We start from the raw sequence: 19,150 nt of genomic DNA on the forward strand, positions 1-19,150 counted from the left end.
CACAAGCTTGTCAACAAGAAAGTACCTCGAAAGAACAGGAACAAAACGAAAAATTAAATGTGATATGAGCTTTTAGATAAACTATGAACACTAATTACACTCTACACTATCTGCCTATGAGGGTCTTGATTGAAGGCAGAGGAGAAGGGGACGACAGAGGCTAAGATGGTTGGATGGCATCACTGATTCGATGGACATGAGTTTGAGCAAGCCCCTGGAGTTGGTGATGGACACGGAAGCCCAGCGTCCTGCAGGCCACGGGGTCCCAAAGAGTCAGACACGACTGAGCCACTGAACTGAACAGAACATACAATCGTTTCTCCAGGTGTTTTGGTTACCCGAGTTTCTATCCTGTGCTAAACTAAGTGACGACCGTGTACTAAAGAGCTGGGTCATTTCCAAATAAATTCAAGTTCTGAAACATTCACGCCTTGAAAGGACCTCCCTTTTACACAGAAACAAAAGAGATTTTTGAATATCCAATAATAGTGTCTGGCACCATCCTGACATGTGAAACGTAAGAAAGCAATTTTTTTTGTTTGGTTTGGTTCTGATCTTGGGGGGTGTGTGTGTGGGTGTGTGTGTGTGCGTGCGTGCGTGCGGGGGAGGGGAGGGGCGCTACTATCACTGATAGGTATGTTCACCAATCTGTCGAATGCCAATATAAAAGTCAGTTCTTGGTTGCTGAAGGGAAATGTATGACTTGGTATTAAAAGAAGGTATGTGGCATGAAATCGCATTTTCTGAAGGAAAACGACGTCGTTCTTTCTTCCAGGTGGCAGTTTCAGGATGGGAGAAGCAAAGGAATGGGTACAGAATGGGATAAGGAGGTTGTAGGGAAAGTGGACCCCCAGAAAAGAGTGTTGTGCCTAGCACAAGGTTTCTTGAGAGGTTGAACTGCCTTTGCTAATGGATTTTAAGTTTCTTTACCTCTTCCGTGATCTCTTCTAGGTTGACCTAGAACAGAAATCTTTTGTGAGCTTTGGCTAAGTGGAGAAGTATGGCTTCACGGTGACTTGTGTGATCCTACCTGACTGTTCTAAACCCTTTTGATATCTATGCACTGCTGCTGCTGCTGCTGCTGCTGCTGCTGCTGCGAAGTCGTTTCAGTCGTGTCCGAGTCTGTGTGACCCCATGGACGGCAGCCCACCAGGCCCCGCAGTCCCTGGGGTTCTCTAGGCAAGAACACTGGAGTGGATTGCCATGTCCTCCTCCAATGCATGAAAGTGAAATGTGAAAGTGAAGTCGCTCAGTCGTGCCCGACTCTGAGCGACCCCACGGACTGCAGCCTACCAGGCTCTTCCGTCCATGAGATTTTCCAGGCAAGAGTACTGGAGTGGGGTGCCATTGCCTTCTCCCATATCTATTCACAAGCCTGCCTAAATCATTGACTTCTAGCCACCTTTGGGATGCCAATGACCACCCACACTTACCAGGCCGCAGAGGAGAGAAAACACTTACCACAGGAGGTCCGGGTAAGGAACAAGGAACTAACAAGCTCCCACCAACCAGGATTCTGCAGAGGTCAACAAGAGGTCAGCAAGAGATGGGAGACTGCAGTCCAGAGGTCCTAGCAACTTCCAGCGAGCAGCAAAGACCCAGCATAGTCAAAACGAATTCAATGTTACCCAAAACAAATAAATAAACGGACAGAAGTTCTTGGAACACATGACTGAGGTTAGGGGTGAGGCAGTACATGTATGTGCCAGGATACTCTTAAAGTATACTCTTAACATAGATGAGGAGAACAAGGTAGGAGGAAAACTTACTGTTTGGTTCAGGTCGCTTCTGAGCCTTTTGGGGGAACCGACCTGAAGCCAGAGTCTAGCGGAAATACACAGGCTTTGAACATCGCTGAAGACCAATATTTCCTAAGGAAAAAACGCATTGCTTAGCTCAAGGTTTGTCTGGGAAATTCTTACACATCAGGAGATGGCTCCGAGGTGGATTTCTACAAAGAACATCCATGCAAAGGCAAGCCTGCACAGCTCTGTGCACATCTGCCCCCTCCCCCCCTCACAGCCAGCAGCATTTCCAAGTGACCTACTAAGGCCTTCGCCAAACTACAGGGGCACCTCTGGGCGTCCTGTTTCCCTCATTTTTCGGAATCTTTTCAAAAAAAAAAAAAAAAAAAAAAAAAAATAAAAAAAAAAAAAAACCCGCACATTTCTTCGTACAATGCCACAGTGGAAGGAACACAGGCCTTCAATATTAAGACCTAAATTTGCAAAAAACTTGGAGCTTGGTGTTTTGGTTTGTTTTGTTTTGTTTGAATCAAACCACCACATCATTTAAAATTTTTACACGTTCTAATTATTCGGTTCCAAAACACCAAACTTGTCCTGCACACGGTCCCCATGGAAAGGCCCCCTCAGCAGGACAGCCACAGATGCTGCCATGAAAGGGCAGCAGGGTGCCCTCCTCCCTTGTTTTCTGCCTGGGCGGCCACCGGGTTTTGAAACCCATGCACCCTACTAAGTTTCTAGGGTGCAATTCGTGGACCCTTCCCTTTCCCATCCCAGCAGGTGGTCAAGGGCCCGCTGGCCTCCAAAGTGCCAGAAGCAGGGCTGGGCCAGCCGGCCAGAGTTCAGGGTTCTGGCCCTTGGACTTGCAGCGGACACTAGGCTGCTTGGGAAAACCGCGCGGCTCTGACCTTTCAGCAAAGGGGTGGAGCGGTCAAGGCCTTGAGCCCAAAGGCGAGGCCTTTCTGCGACCGCCAGGTTGTGCCAACAGAGGGCGGACTACGTGGTTCCCTGCTCCACGCAGTCCCAGTTCCCTGACCTGTGGTCCGCACCCCTCCGCCGCGCCCACTGGATGCCGACCCTTGGGGACCCAGGAGCGCACGCAATGGGCGTTCCCAGCCGCCATGGCGACCCCCGAGAGGACAACGGGGAACCCCTCCCCTACCCCCGCCAGGAGCCGACCCCCGCCCCGCGCCGCCCCGCCCCTGCCATGCTCCCGGTGCCTTCCCAGCCGCAGTGGGGATCCCCGGAGCACAACTGGGACCGACCCCCACCCACAGCGATCGGAGTCTCCACCCGCGCCGCCCGGGTTGACCCCGCCCCGGGTGCGCTCCCGGCGCGGGTCCAGCCCCAGTGGCGGCCTCCGAGAGCACAACCGGGATGCCCGCCCCCGCTCCGCCATGACCGGACCCCCGCCCCCGCCCCCGCCGCCCGGGTTCACCCCGCCCCTGGTGCGATCCCAGCGCGTTTCCAGCAGCAGTGGCCACCCCCGGGAGCACAACTGGGACCGCCCCCCATCCCCGCCACGACCCGATTCCCGACCCGCGCCGCCCGGCTTCGCCCCGCCCCGGGCGCGCTCCCGGTGCGCTGCCCACCTTCACCACGGGCTCCCGGTGAGCCCCGCCCCCACGCCCGGTTCCAGGAGAGCCTCTGGGACCTCGCTCCCGCCGCCCGGTGAAACGGGAGGACAATCCATCCAGCCCACAGAGGCAATCCAAGCTGTCTAGAATTCAGGGATCCAACGAGGACTACGGAAAGGAAAGATGACCTGACCTAGGAGGGCCATGATATTCTATAGAACCGGACAAAGTTGGTTTCCAAGGAAACTTGATTCCTTGGAACCCGGAAAGCTGGTTCTTTTCATATGCAATTCCAAACCAGGAGCTCCTTCCCAAAGCCTGCCTGGCCAGCAGCCCCACCCCCCACTCCCCAGAAAAAACGGCTCAAAGAAATCTTTTCCATCTCAGGCGGAAAACTGGAAGATGTCTTGTCTTGTCTGTCTGGATTGATGTATGTGTCAGTGTGAGCCTTGTGATTTTTGATAATAGTGCTCAAGTTCTGAGTTCTTATTTCAATGGTCTCAAGACAAGGCAGCCCTTGCAAACCCAACTGCTTCCAATACAAGAAAACTTTGACCTCAGGGAATGTCAGAGTCCCGTGAACTGGGAACTAGTCAATATTAAATATCTAGTAGTTTTCTTTTTGCTCCTCTACTGTAGACATGTCTAAGAGTCATCAACATGAAGCACAAAATGTTCATAGTGCCTCGGTTTGTTCTAAGGTAAAAATTGCTATATCGTTCTATCTGTCACAAGCTTGTCAACAAGAAAGTACCTCGAAAGAACAGGAACAAAACGAAAAATTAAATGTGATATGAGCTTTTAGATAAACTATGAACACTAATTACACTCGAAAATATCTGCCTATGAGAGTCTTGATTGAAGGCAGAGGAGAAGGGGACGACAGAGGCTAAGATGGTTGGATGGCATCACTGATTCGATGGACATGAGTTTGAGCAAGCCCCTGGAGTTGGTGATGGACACGGAAGCCCAGCGTCCTGCAGGCCACGGGGTCCCAAAGAGTCAGACACGACTGAGCCACTGAACTGAACTGAACATACAATCGTTTCTCCAGGTGTTTTGGTTACCCGAGTTTCTATCCTGTGCTAAACTAAGTGACGACCGTGTACTGAAGAGCTGGGTCATTTCCAAATAAATTAAAGTTCTGAAACATTCACGCCTTGAAAGGACCTCCCTTTTACACAGAAACAAAAGAGATTTTTGACTATCCAATAATAGTGTCTGGCACCATCCTGACATGTGAAACGTAAGAAAGCAATTTTTTTGGTTTTGTTTGGTTCTGATCTTGGGTGTGTGTGTGTGTGTGTGTGTGTGTGTGTGCGTGCGTGCGTGCGGGGGAGGGGAGGGGCGCTACTATCACTGATAGGTATGTTCACCAATCTGTCGAATGCCAATATAAAAGTCAGTTCTTGGTTGCTGAAGGGAAATGTATGACTTGGTATTAAAAGAAGGTATGTGGCATGAAATCGCATTTTCTGAAGGAAAACGACGTCGTTCTTTCTTCCAGGTGGCAGTTTCAGGATGGGAGAAGCAAAGGAATGGGTACAGAATGGGATAAGGAGGTTGGAGGGAAAGTGGACCCCCAGAAAAGAGTGTTGTGCCTAGCACAAGGTTTCTTGAGAGGTTGAACTGCCTTTGCTAATGGATTTTAAGTTTCTTTACCTCTTCCGTGATCTCTTCTAGGTTGACCTAGAACAGAAATCTCTTGTTAGCTTTGGCTAAGTGGAGAAGTATTGCTTCACGGTGACTTGTGTGATCCTACCTGACTGTTCTAAACCCTTTTGATATCTACGCACTGCTGCTGCTGCTGCTGCTAAGTCGTTTCAGTCGTGTCCGAGTCTGTGTGACCCCATGGACGGCAGCCCACCAGGCCCCGCAGTCCCTGGGGTTCTCTAGGCAAGAACATTGGAGTGGGTTGCCATGTCCTCCTCCAATGCATGAAAGTGCAATGTGAAAGTGAAGTCGCTCAGTCGTGTCCGACTCTGAGCGACCCCATGGACTGCAGCCTGCCAGGCTCTTCCGTCCATGGGATTTTCCAGGCAAGAGTACTGGAGTGGGGTGCCGTTGCCTTCTCCCATATCTATTCACAAGCCTGCCTAAATCATTGACTTCTAGCCACCTTTGGGATGCCAATGACCACCCACCCTTACCAGGCCGCAGAGGAGAGAAAACACTTACCACAGGAGGTCCGGGTAAGGAACAAGGAACTAACAAGCTCCCACCAACCGGGATTCTGCAGAGGTCAACAAGAGGTCAGCAAGAGATGGGAGACTGCAGTCCAGAGGTCCTAGCAACTTCCAGCGAGCAGCAAAGACCCAGCATAGTCCAAACGAATTCAATGTTACCAAAAACAAATAAATAAACGGACAGAAGTTCTTTGAACACATGACTGAGATTAGGGGTGAGGCGGAACATGTATGTGCCAGGATACTCTTAAAGTACGAGAAAGCAGAGAAAGGAAAGACAACTCTCAAGCTGTCCAAAGTGATCAAAATGAATGAGTACACAGTTTGACCTGTGTACCCTAGCAGATAAAAATCTGAAAAGGAATTTTTAAAAAATTCCCTTTCAATACTGTCAACATGAATCAAATGCTTTGCCACGGATGTCACGAGGATGCAAGACTGGCACACTGGAAATTCTACACCGTGGCTGAAAAAGATCCTGAATACATGGACAGATATTCCATAGCGATGGAGAGACTTAAGATGGCAATACCATGGAATGCATCTTCAATCTGAAATGAAGATTCGATATGACTTGATCGCTCAGAGCTTTTGTGGCATCAAGTGTTATGGAAGGATAAAAGAGATCGAGAAAGCTGCTGACATAGACTTGGGGCGGGGTGGGGGGGGGCAGTAAGAGTACCCCTTCGGGTCTTTAGCCCGATGTGATGCAGCCACTAGCAGTCTGCTAAGGAAACAAAGGCAGTGTCTCAGAGCATGACACCAGACCCCCTCACCCACGACATGCATTGAGATAACATGGGCAGCAGGTGAGTCATCCCGGGCTAAAAAATGATTGACATGAATCTTGAAGAAAGGCAGATTTCCAGGCAAATATGTCATTTCCTTAACATAGACGAGGAGAACAAGGTAGGAGGAAAACTTACTGTTTGGTTCAGGTCACTTCTGAGCCTTTTGGGGGAACCGACCTGAAGCCAGAGTCTAGCCGAAATACACAGGCTTTGAACATCGCTGAAGACCAACATTTCCTAAGGAAAAACGCATTGCTTAGCTCGAGGTCTGTCTGGGAAATTCTTACACATCAGGAGATGGCTCCGAGGTGGATTTCTACAAAGAACATCCATGCAAAGGACAAGCCTGCACAGCTCTGTGCACATCTGCCCCCTCCCCCTCACAGCCAGCAGCATTTCCAAGTGACCTCCTAAGGCCTTCGCCAAACTACAGGGGCACCTCTGGGTTTCCTGTTTCCCTCATTTTTCGGAATCTTTTCTAAAAAAAGAAAAACAAAAAACAAATTAAAAAAAAAAAAAAACCCGCACATTTCTTCGTAGAATGCCACAGTGGAAGGAAAACAGGCCTTCAATATTAAGACCTAAATTTGCAAAAACCTTGGAGCTTGGTGTTTTGGTTTGTTTTGTTTTGTTTGAATCAAACCACCACATCATTGAAAATTTTTACACGTTCTAATTATTCGGTTCCAAAACACCAAACTTGTACTGCACACGGTCCCCATGGAAAGGCCCCCTCAGCAGGACAGCCACAGATGCTGCCATGAAAGGGCAGCAGGGTGCCCTCCTCCCTTGTTTTCTGCCTGGGCGGCCACCGGGTTTTGAAACCCATGCACCCTACTAAGTTTCTAGGGTGCAATTCGTGGACCCTTCCCTTTCCCATCCCAGCAGGTGGTCAAGGGCCCGCTGGCCTCCAAAGTGCCAGAAGCAGGGCTGGGCCAGCCGGCCAGAGTTCAGGGTTCTGGCCCTTGGACTTGCAGCGGACACTAGGCTGCTTGGGAAAACCGCGCGGCTCTGACCTTTCAGCAAAGGGGTGGAGCGGTCAAGGCCTTGAGCCCAAAGGCGAGGCCTTTCTGCGACCGCCAGGTTGTGCCAACAGAGGGCGGACTACGTGGTTCCCTGCTCCACGCAGTCCCAGTTCCCTGACCTGTGGTCCGCACCCCTCCGCCGCGCCCACTGGATGCCGACCCTTGGGGACCCAGGAGCGCACGCAATGGGCGTTCCCAGCCGCCATGGCGACCCCCGAGAGGACAACGGGGAACCCCTCCCCTACCCCCGCCAGGAGCCGACCCCCGCCCCGCGCCGCCCCGCCCCTGCCATGCTCCCGGTGCCTTCCCAGCCGCAGTGGGGATCCCCGGAGCACAACTGGGACCGACCCCCACCCACAGCGATCGGAGTCTCCACCCGCGCCGCCCGGGTTGACCCCGCCCCGGGTGCGCTCCCGGCGCGGGTCCAGCCCCAGTGGCGGCCTCCGAGAGCACAACCGGGATGCCCGCCCCCGCTCCGCCATGACCGGACCCCCGCCCCCCGCCGCCCGGGTTCACCCCGCCCCTGGTGCGATCCCAGCGCGTTTCCAGCAGCAGTGGCCACCCCCGGGAGCACAACTGGGACCGCCCCCCATCCCCGCCACGACCCGATTCCCGACCCGCGCCGCCCGGCTTCGCCCCGCCCCGGGCGCGCTCCCGGTGCGCTGCCCACCTTCACCACGGGCTCCCGGTGAGCCCCGCCCCCACGCCCGGTTCCAGGAGAGCCTCTGGGACCTCGCTCCCGCCGCCCGGTGAAACGGGAGGACAATCCATCCAGCCCACAGAGGCAATCCAAGCTGTCTAGAATTCAGGGATCCAACGAGGACTACGGAAAGGAAAGATGACCTGACCTAAGAGGGCCATGATATTCTATAGAACCGGACAAAGTTGGTTTCCAAGGAAACTTGATTCCTTGGAACCCGGAAAGCTGGTTCTTTTCATATGCAATTCCAAACACTTAGCTCCTTCCCAAAGCCTGCCTGGCCGCCAGCCCCACCCCCCACTCCCCAGAAAAAACGGCTCAAAGACATCTTTTCCATCTCAGGCGGAAAACTGGAAGATGTCTTGTCTTGTCTGTCTGGATTGATGTATGTGTCAGTGTGAGCCTTGTGATTTTTGATAATAGTGCTCAAGTTCTGAGTTCTTATTTCAATGGTCTCAAGACAAGGCAGCCCTTGCCAACCCAACTGCTTCCAATACAAGAAAACATTGACCTCAGTGAATGTCAGAGTCCCGTGAACTGGGAACTAGTCAATATTAAATATCTAGTAGTTTTGGTTTTGCTCCTCTACTGTAGACATGTCTAAGAGTCATCAACATGAAGCACAAAATGTTCATAGTGCCTCGGTTTGTTCTAAGGTAAAAATTGCTATACCGTTTTATCTGTCACAAGCTTGTCAACAAGAAAGTACCTCGAAAGAACAGGAAGAAAACGAAAAATTAAATGTCATATGAGCTTTTAGATAAACTATGAACACTAATTACACTCTACACTATCTGCCTATGAGGGTCTTGATTGAAGGCAGAGGAGAAGGGGACGACAGAGGCTAAGATGGTTGGATGGCATCACTGATTCGATGGACATGAGTTTGAGCAAGCCCCTGGAGTTGGTGATGGACACGGAAGCCCAGCGTCCTGCAGGCCACGGGGTCCCAAAGAGTCAGACACGACTGAGCAACTGAACGGAACTGAACTTACAATCGTTTCCCCAGGTGTTTTGGTTACCCGAGTTTCTATCCTGTGCTAAACTAAGTGACGACAGTGTACTGAAGAGCTGGGTCATTTCCAAATAAATTAAAGTTCTGAAACATTCACGCCTTGAAAGGACCTCCCTTTTACACAGAAACAAAAGAGATTTTTGACTATCCAATAATAGTGTCTGGCACCATCCTGACATGTGGAACGTAAGAAAGCAATTTTTTTTGTTTGGTTTGGTTCTGATCTTGGGGGGGTGTGTCTGTGTGCGTGTGTGTGTGTGTGTGTGTGTGCGTGTGCGTGTGCGGGGGAGCTGGGGGGGGGGGGGCCGCTACTATCACTGATAGGTATGTTCACCAATCTGTCGAATGCCAATATAAAAGTCAGTTCTTGGTTGCTGAAGGGAAATGTATGACTTGGTATTAAAAGAAGGTATGTGGCATGAAATCGCATTTTCTGAAGGCAAACGACGTCGTTCTTTCTTCCAGGTGGCAGTTTCAGGATGGGAGAAGCAAAGGAATGGGTACAGAATGGGATAAGGAGGTTGGAGGGAAAGTGGACCCCCAGAAAAGAGTGTTGTGCCTAGCACAAGGTTTCTTGAGAGGTTGAACTGCCTTTGCTAATGGATTTTAAGTTTCTTTACCTCTTCCGTGATCTCTTCTAGGTTGACCTAGAACAGAAATCTTTTGTGAGCTTTGGCTAAGTGGAGAAGTATTATTGTTACACGGTGACTTGTGTGATCCTACCTGACTGTTCTCAACCCTTTTGATATCTATGCACTGCTGCTGCTGCTGCTGCTAAGTCGTTTCAGTCGTGTCCGAGTCTGTGTGACCCCATGGACGGCAGCCCACCAGGCCCCGCAGTCCCTGGGGTTCTCTAGGCAAGAACACTGGAGTGGGTTGCCATGTCCTCCTCCAATGCATGAAAGTGCAATGTGAAAGTGAAGTCGCTCAGTCGTGTCCGACTCTGAGCGACCCCATGGACTGCAGCCTGCCAGGCTCTTCCGTCCATGGGATTTTCCAGGCAAGAGTACTGGAGTGGGGTGCCGTTGCCTTCTCCCATATCTATTCACAAGCCTGCCTAAATCATTGACTTCTAGCCACCTTTGGGATGCCAATGACCACCCACCCTTACCAGGCCACAGAGGAGAGAAAACACTTACCACAGGAGGTCCGGGTAAGGAACAAGGAACTAACAAGCTCCCACCAACCGGGATTCTGCAGAGGTCAACAAGAGGTCAGCAAGAGATGGGAGACTGCAGTCCAGAGGTCCTAGCAACTTCCAGCGAGCAGCAAAGACCCAGCATAGTCCAAACGAATTCAATGTTACCAAAAACAAATAAATAAACGGACAGAAGTTCTTTGAACACATGACTGAGATTAGGGGTGAGGCAGAACATGTATGTGCCAGGATACTCTTAAAGTACGAGAAAGCAGAGAAAGGAAAGACAACTCTCAAGCTGTCCAAAGTGATCAAAATGAATGAGTACACACTTGGACCTGTGTACACTAGCAGATAAAAATCTGAAAAGGAATTTTTAAAAAATTCCCTTTCAATACTGTCAACATGAATCAAATGCTTTGCCACGGATGTCACGAGGATGTAAGACTGGCACACTGGAAATTCTACACCGTGGCTGAAAAAGATCCTGAATACATGGACAGATATTCCATAGCGATGGAGAGACTTAAGATGGCAATACCATGGAATGCATCTTCAATCTGAAATGAAGATTCGATATGACTTGATCGCTCAGAGCTTTTGTGGCATCAAGTGTTATGGAAGGATAAAAGAGATCGAGAAAGCTGCTGACATAGACTTGGGGCGGGGTGGGGGGGGCAGTAAGAGTACCCCCTTCGGGTCTTTAGCCCGATGTGATGCAGCCACTAGCAGTCTGCTAAGGAAACAAAGGCAGTGTCTCAGAGCATGACACCAGACCCCCTCACCCACGACATGCATTGAGATAACATGGGCAGCAGGTGAGTCATCCCGGGCTAAAAAATGATTGACATGAATCTTGAAGAAAGGCAGATTTCCAGGCAAATATGTCATTTCCTTAACATAGACGAGGAGAACAAGGTAGGAGGAAAACTTACTGTTTGGTTCAGGTCACTTCTGAGCCTTTTGGGGGAACCGACCTGAAGCCAGAGTCTAGCCGAAATACACAGGCTTTGAACATCGCTGAAGACCAACATTTCCTAAGGAAAAACGCATTGCTTAGCTCGAGGTCTGTCTGGGAAATTCTTACACATCAGGAGATGGCTCCGAGGTGGATTTCTACAAAGAACATCCATGCAAAGGACAAGCCTGCACAGCTCTGTGCACATCTGCCCCCTCCCCCTCACAGCCAGCAGCATTTCCAAGTGACCTCCTAAGGCCTTCGCCAAACTACAGGGGCACCTCTGGGTTTCCTGTTTCCCTCATTTTTCGGAATCTTTTCTAAAAAAAAGAAAAACAAAAAACAAATTAAAAAAAAAAAAAAAAACCCGCACATTTCTTCGTAGAATGCCACAGTGGAAGGAAAACAGGCCTTCAATATTAAGACCTAAATTTGCAAAAACCTTGGAGCTTGGTGTTTTGGTTTGTTTTGTTTTGTTTGAATCAAACCACCACATCATTGAAAATTTTTACACGTTCTAATTATTCGGTTCCAAAACACCAAACTTGTACTGCACACGGTCCCCATGGAAAGGCCCCCTCAGCAGGACAGCCACAGATGCTGCCATGAAAGGGCAGCAGGGTGCCCTCCTCCCTTGTTTTCTGCCTGGGCGGCCACCGGGTTTTGAAACCCATGCACCCTACTAAGTTTCTAGGGTGCAATTCGTGGACCCTTCCCTTTCCCATCCCAGCAGGTGGTCAAGGGCCCGCTGGCCTCCAAAGTGCCAGAAGCAGGGCTGGGCCAGCCGGCCAGAGTTCAGGGTTCTGGCCCTTGGACTTGCAGCGGACACTAGGCTGCTTGGGAAAACCGCGCGGCTCTGACCTTTCAGCAAAGGGGTGGAGCGGTCAAGGCCTTGAGCCCAAAGGCGAGGCCTTTCTGCGACCGCCAGGTTGTGCCAACAGAGGGCGGACTACGTGGTTCCCTGCTCCACGCAGTCCCAGTTCCCTGACCTGTGGTCCGCACCCCTCCGCCGCGCCCACTGGATGCCGACCCTTGGGGACCCAGGAGCGCACGCAATGGGCGTTCCCAGCCGCCATGGCGACCCCCGAGAGGACAACGGGGAACCCCTCCCCTACCCCCGCCAGGAGCCGACCCCCGCCCCGCGCCGCCCCGCCCCTGCCATGCTCCCGGTGCCTTCCCAGCCGCAGTGGGGATCCCCGGAGCACAACTGGGACCGACCCCCACCCACAGCGATCGGAGTCTCCACCCGCGCCGCCCGGGTTGACCCCGCCCCGGGTGCGCTCCCGGCGCGGGTCCAGCCCCAGTGGCGGCCTCCGAGAGCACAACCGGGATGCCCGCCCCCGCTCCGCCATGACCGGACCCCCCCCCGCCCCCCGCCGCCCGGGTTCACCCCGCCCCTGGTGCGATCCCAGCGCGTTTCCAGCAGCAGTGGCCACCCCCGGGAGCACAACTGGGACCGCCCCCCATCCCCGCCACGACCCGATTCCCGACCCGCGCCGCCCGGCTTCGCCCCGCCCCGGGCGCGCTCCCGGTGCGCTGCCCACCTTCACCACGGGCTCCCGGTGAGCCCCGCCCCCACGCCCGGTTCCAGGAGAGCCTCTGGGACCTCGCTCCCGCCGCCCGGTGAAACGGGAGGACAATCCATCCAGCCCACAGAGGCAATCCAAGCTGTCTAGAATTCAGGGATCCAACGAGGACTACGGAAAGGAAAGATGACCTGACCTAAGAGGGCCATGATATTCTATAGAACCGGACAAAGTTGGTTTCCAAGGAAACTTGATTCCTTGGAACCCGGAAAGCTGGTTCTTTTCATATGCAATTCCAAACACTTAGCTCCCTCCTTACCAAAGCCTGCCTGGCCGCCAGCCCCACCCCCCACTCCCCAGAAAAAACGGCTCAAAGAAATCTTTTCCATCTCAGGCGGAAAACTGGAAGATGTCTTGTCTTGTCTGTCTGGATTGATGTATGTGTCAGTGTGAGCCTTGTGATTTTTGATAATAGTGCTCAAGTTCTGAGTTCTTATTTCAATGGTCTCAAGACAAGGCAGCCCTTGCAGACCCAACTGCTTCCAATACAAGAAAACTTTGACCTCAGGGAATGTCAGAGTCCCGTGAACTGGGAACTAGTCAATATTAAATATCTAGTAGTTTTGTTTTTGCTCCTCTACTGTAGACATGTCTAAGAGTCATCAACATGAAGCACAAAATGTTCATAGTGCCTCGGTTTGTTCTAAGGTAAAAATTGCTATATCGTTCTATCTGTCACAAGCTTGTCAACAAGAAAGTACCTCGAAAGAACAGGAACAAAACGAAAAATTAAATGTGATATGAGCTTTTAGATAAACTATGAACACTAATTACACTCGAAAATATCTGCCTATGAGAGTCTTGATTGAAGGCAGAGGAGAAGGGGACGACAGAGGCTAAGATGGTTGGATGGCATCACTGATTCGATGGACATGAGTTTGAGCAAGCCCCTGGAGTTGGTGATGGACACGGAAGCCCAGCGTCCTGCAGGCCACGGGGTCCCAAAGAGTCAGACACGACTGAGCCACTGAACTGAACTGAACATACAATCGTTTCTCCAGGTGTTTTGGTTACCCGAGTTTCTATCCTGTGCTAAACTAAGTGACGACCGTGTACTGAAGAGCTGGGTCATTTCCAAATAAATTAAAGTTCTGAAACATTCACGCCTTGAAAGGACCTCCCTTTTACACAGAAACAAAAGAGATTTTTGACTATCCAATAATAGTGTCTGGCACCATCCTGACATGTGAAACGTAAGAAAGCAATTTTTTTGGTTTTGTTTGGTTCTGATCTAGGGTGTGTGTGTGTGTGTGTGTGTGTGTGTGTGTGCGTGCGTGCGTGCGGGGGAGGGGAGGGGCGCTACTATCACTGATAGGTATGTTCACCAATCTGTCGAATGCCAATATAAAAGTCAGTTCTTGGTTGCTGAAGGGAAATGTATGACTTGGTATTAAAAGAAGGTATGTGGCATGAAATCGCATTTTCTGAAGGAAAACGACGTCGTTCTTTCTTCCAGGTGGCAGTTTCAGGATGGGAGAAGCAAAGGAATGGGTACAGAATGGGATAAGGAGGTTGGAGGGAAAGTGGACCCCCAGAAAAGAGTGTTGTGCCTAGCACAAGGTTTCTTGAGAGGTTGAACTGCCTTTGCTAATGGATTTTAAGTTTCTTTACCTCTTCCGTGATCTCTTCTAGGTTGACCTAGAACAGAAATCTTTTGTGAGCTTTGGCTAAGTGGAGAAGTATTATTGTTACACGGTGACTTGTGTGATCCTACCTGACTGTTCTCAACCCTTTTGATATCTATGCACTGCTGCTGCTGCTGCTGCTAAGTCGTTTCAGTCGTGTCCGAGTCTGTGTGACCCCATGGACGGCAGCCCACCAGGCCCCGCAGTCCCTGGGGTTCTCTAGGCAAGAACACTGGAGTGGGTTGCCATGTCCTCCTCCAATGCATGAAAGTGCAATGTGAAAGTGAAGTCGCTCAGTCGTGTCCGACTCTGAGCGACCCCATGGACTGCAGCCTGCCAGGCTCTTCCGTCCATGGGATTTTCCAGGCAAGAGTACTGGAGTGGGGTGCCGTTGCCTTCTCCCATATCTATTCACAAGCCTGCCTAAATCATTGACTTCTAGCCACCTTTGGGATGCCAATGACCACCCACCCTTACCAGGCCACAGAGGAGAGAAAACACTTACCACAGGAGGTCCGGGTAAGGAACAAGGAACTAACAAGCTCCCACCAACCGGGATTCTGCAGAGGTCAACAAGAGGTCAGCAAGAGATGGGAGACTGCAGTCCAGAGGTCCTAGCAACTTCCAGCGAGCAGCAAAGACCCAGCATAGTCCAAACGAATTCAATGTTACCAAAAACAAATAAATAAACGGACAGAAGTTCTTTGAACACATGACTGAGATTAGGGGTGAGGCAGAACATGTATGTGCCAGGATACTCTTAAAGTACGAGAAAGCAGAGAAAGGAAAGACAACTCTCAAGCTGTCCAAAGTGATCAAAATGAATGAGTACACACTTGGACCTGTGTACACTAGCAGATAAAAATCTGAAAAGGAATTTTTAAAAAATTCCCTTTCAATACTGTCAACATGAATCAAATGCTTTGCCACGGATGTCACGAGGATGCAAGACTGGCACACTGGAAATTCTACACCGTGGCTGAAAAAGATCCTGAATACATGGACAGATATTCCATAGCGATGGAGAGACTTAAGATGGCAATACCATGGAATGCATCTTCAATCTGAAATGAAGATTCGATATGACTTGATCGCTCAGAGCTTTTGTGGCATCAAGTGTTATGGAAGGATAAAAGAGATCGAGAAAGCTGCTGACATAGACTTGGGGCGGGGTGGGGGGGGCAGTAAGAGTACCCCCTTCGGGTCTTTAGCCCGATGTGATGCAGCCACTAGCAGTCTGCTAAGGAAACAAAGGCAGTGTCTCAGAGCATGACACCAGACCCCCTCACCCACGACATGCATTGAGATAACATGGGCAGCAGGTGAGTCATCCCGGGCTAAAAAATGATTGACATGAATCTTGAAGAAAGGCAGATTTCCAGGCAAATATGTCATTTCCTTAACATAGACGAGGAGAACAAGGTAGGAGGAAAACTTACTGTTTGGTTCAGGTCACTTCTGAGCCTTTTGGGGGAACCGACCTGAAGCCAGAGTCTAGCCGAAATACACAGGCTTTGAACATCGCTGAAGACCAACATTTCCTAAGGAAAAAACGCATTGCTTAGCTCGAGGTCTGTCTGGGAAATTCTTACACATCAGGAGATGGCTCCGAGGTGGATTTCTACAAAGAACATCCATGCAAAGGACAAGCCTGCACAGCTCTGTGCACATCTGCCCCCTCCCCCTCACAGCCAGCAGCATTTCCAAGTGACCTCCTAAGGCCTTCGCCAAACTACAGGGGCACCTCTGGGTTTCCTGTTTCCCTCATTTTTCGGAATCTTTTCTAAAAAAAAGAAAAACAAAAAACAAATTAAAAAAAAAAAAAAAACCCGCACATTTCTTCGTAGAATGCCACAGTGGAAGGAAAACAGGCCTTCAATATTAAGACCTAAATTTGCAAAAACCTTGGAGCTTGGTGTTTTGGTTTGTTTTGTTTTGTTTGAATCAAACCACCACATCATTGAAAATTTTTACACGTTCTAATTATTCGGTTCCAAAACACCAAACTTGTACTGCACACGGTCCCCATGGAAAGGCCCCCTCAGCAGGACAGCCACAGATGCTGCCATGAAAGGGCAGCAGGGTGCCCTCCTCCCTTGTTTTCTGCCTGGGCGGCCACCGGGTTTTGAAACCCATGCACCCTACTAAGTTTCTAGGGTGCAATTCGTGGACCCTTCCCTTTCCCATCCCAGCAGGTGGTCAAGGGCCCGCTGGCCTCCAAAGTGCCAGAAGCAGGGCTGGGCCAGCCGGCCAGAGTTCAGGGTTCTGGCCCTTGGACTTGCAGCGGACACTAGGCTGCTTGGGAAAACCGCGCGGCTCTGACCTTTCAGCAAAGGGGTGGAGCGGTCAAGGCCTTGAGCCCAAAGGCGAGGCCTTTCTGCGACCGCCAGGTTGTGCCAACAGAGGGCGGACTACGTGGTTCCCTGCTCCACGCAGTCCCAGTTCCCTGACCTGTGGTCCGCACCCCTCCGCCGCGCCCACTGGATGCCGACCCTTGGGGACCCAGGAGCGCACGCAATGGGCGTTCCCAGCCGCCATGGCGACCCCCGAGAGGACAACGGGGAACCCCTCCCCTACCCCCGCCAGGAGCCGACCCCCGCCCCGCGCCGCCCCGCCCCTGCCATGCTCCCGGTGCCTTCCCAGCCGCAGTGGGGATCCCCGGAGCACAACTGGGACCGACCCCCACCCACAGCGATCGGAGTCTCCACCCGCGCCGCCCGGGTTGACCCCGCCCCGGGTGCGCTCCCGGCGCGGGTCCAGCCCCAGTGGCGGCCTCCGAGAGCACAACCGGGATGCCCGCCCCCGCTCCGCCATGACCGGACCCCCGCCCCCCGCCGCCCGGGTTCACCCCGCCCCTGGTGCGATCCCAGCGCGTTTCCAGCAGCAGTGGCCACCCCCGGGAGCACAACTGGGACCGCCCCCCATCCCCGCCACGACCCGATTCCCGACCCGCGCCGCCCGGCTTCGCCCCGCCCCGGGCGCGCTCCCGGTGCGCTGCCCACCTTCACCACGGGCTCCCGGTGAGCCCCGCCCCCACGCCCGGTTCCAGGAGAGCCTCTGGGACCTCGCTCCCGCCGCCCGGTGAAACGGGAGGACAATCCATCCAGCCCACAGAGGCAATCCAAGCTGTCTAGAATTCAGGGATCCAACGAGGACTACGGAAAGGAAAGATGACCTGACCTAAGAGGGCCATGATATTCTATAGAACCGGACAAAGTTGGTTTCCAAGGAAACTTGATTCCTTGGAACCCGGAAAGCTGGTTCTTTTCATATGCAATTCCAAACACTTAGCTCCTTCCCAAAGCCTGCCTGGCCGCCAGCCCCACCCCCCACTCCCCAGAAAAAACGGCTCAAAGACATCTTTTCCATCTCAGGCGGAAAACTGGAAGATGTCTTGTCTTGTCTGTCTGGATTGATGTATGTGTCAGTGTGAGCCTTGTGATTTTTGATAATAGTGCTCAAGTTCTGAGTTCTTATTTCAATGGTCTCAAGACAAGGCAGCCCTTGCCAACCCAACTGCTTCCAATACAAGAAAACATTGACCTCAGTGAATGTCAGAGTCCCGTGAACTGGGAACTAGTCAATATTAAATATCTAGTAGTTTTGGTTTTGCTCCTCTACTGTAGACATGTCTAAGAGTCATCAACATGAAGCACAAAATGTTCATAGTGCCTCGGTTTGTTCTAAGGTAAAAATTGCTATACCGTTTTATCTGTCACAAGCTTGTCAACAAGAAAGTACCTCGAAAGAACAGGAAGAAAACGAAAAATTAAATGTCATATGAGCTTTTAGATAAACTATGAACACTAATTACACTCTACACTATCTGCCTATGAGGGTCTTGATTGAAGGCAGAGGAGAAGGGGACGACAGAGGCTAAGATGGTTGGATGGCATCACTGATTCGATGGACATGAGTTTGAGCAAGCCCCTGGAGTTGGTGATGGACACGGAAGCCCAGCGTCCTGCAGGCCACGGGGTCCCAAAGAGTCAGACACGACTGAGCAACTGAACGGAACTGAACTTACAATCGTTTCCCCAGGTGTTTTGGTTACCCGAGTTTCTATCCTGTGCTAAACTAAGTGACGACAGTGTACTGAAGAGCTGGGTCATTTCCAAATAAATTAAAGTTCTGAAACATTCACGCCTTGAAAGGACCTCCCTTTTACACAGAAACAAAAGAGATTTTTGACTATCCAATAATAGTGTCTGGCACCATCCTGACATGTGGAACGTAAGAAAGCAATTTTTTTTGTTTTGTTTGGTTCTGATCTTGGGGGGTGTGTCTGTGTGCGTGTGTGTGTGTGTGTGTGTGTGTGCGTGTGCGTGTGCGGGGAAGCTGGGGGGGGGGGGCCGCTACTATCACTGATAGGTATGTTCACCAATCTGTCGAATGCCAATATAAAAGTCAGTTCTTGGTTGCTGAAGGGAAATGTATGACTTGGTATTAAAAGAAGGTATGTGGCATGAAATCGCATTTTCTGAAGGCAAACGACGTCGTTCTTTCTTCCAGGTGGCAGTTTCAGGATGGGAGAAGCAAAGGAATGGGTACAGAATGGGATAAGGAGGTTGGAGGGAAAGTGGACCCCCAGAAAAGAGTGTTGTGCCTAGCACAAGGTTTCTTGAGAGGTTGAACTGCCTTTGCTAATGGATTTTAAGTTTCTTTACCTCTTCCGTGATCTCTTCTAGGTTGACCTAGAACAGAAATCTTTTGTGAGCTTTGGCTAAGTGGAGAAGTATTATTGTTTCACGGTGACTTGTGTGATCCTACCTGACTGTTCTCAACCCTTTTGATATCTATGCAC

The sequence above is a fragment of the Bos javanicus genome, unplaced genomic scaffold (assembly GCF_032452875.1).
Source record: "Bos javanicus breed banteng unplaced genomic scaffold, ARS-OSU_banteng_1.0 tig00002394_1, whole genome shotgun sequence".
In the NCBI taxonomy this organism is placed as follows: domain Eukaryota; kingdom Metazoa; phylum Chordata; class Mammalia; order Artiodactyla; family Bovidae; genus Bos; species Bos javanicus.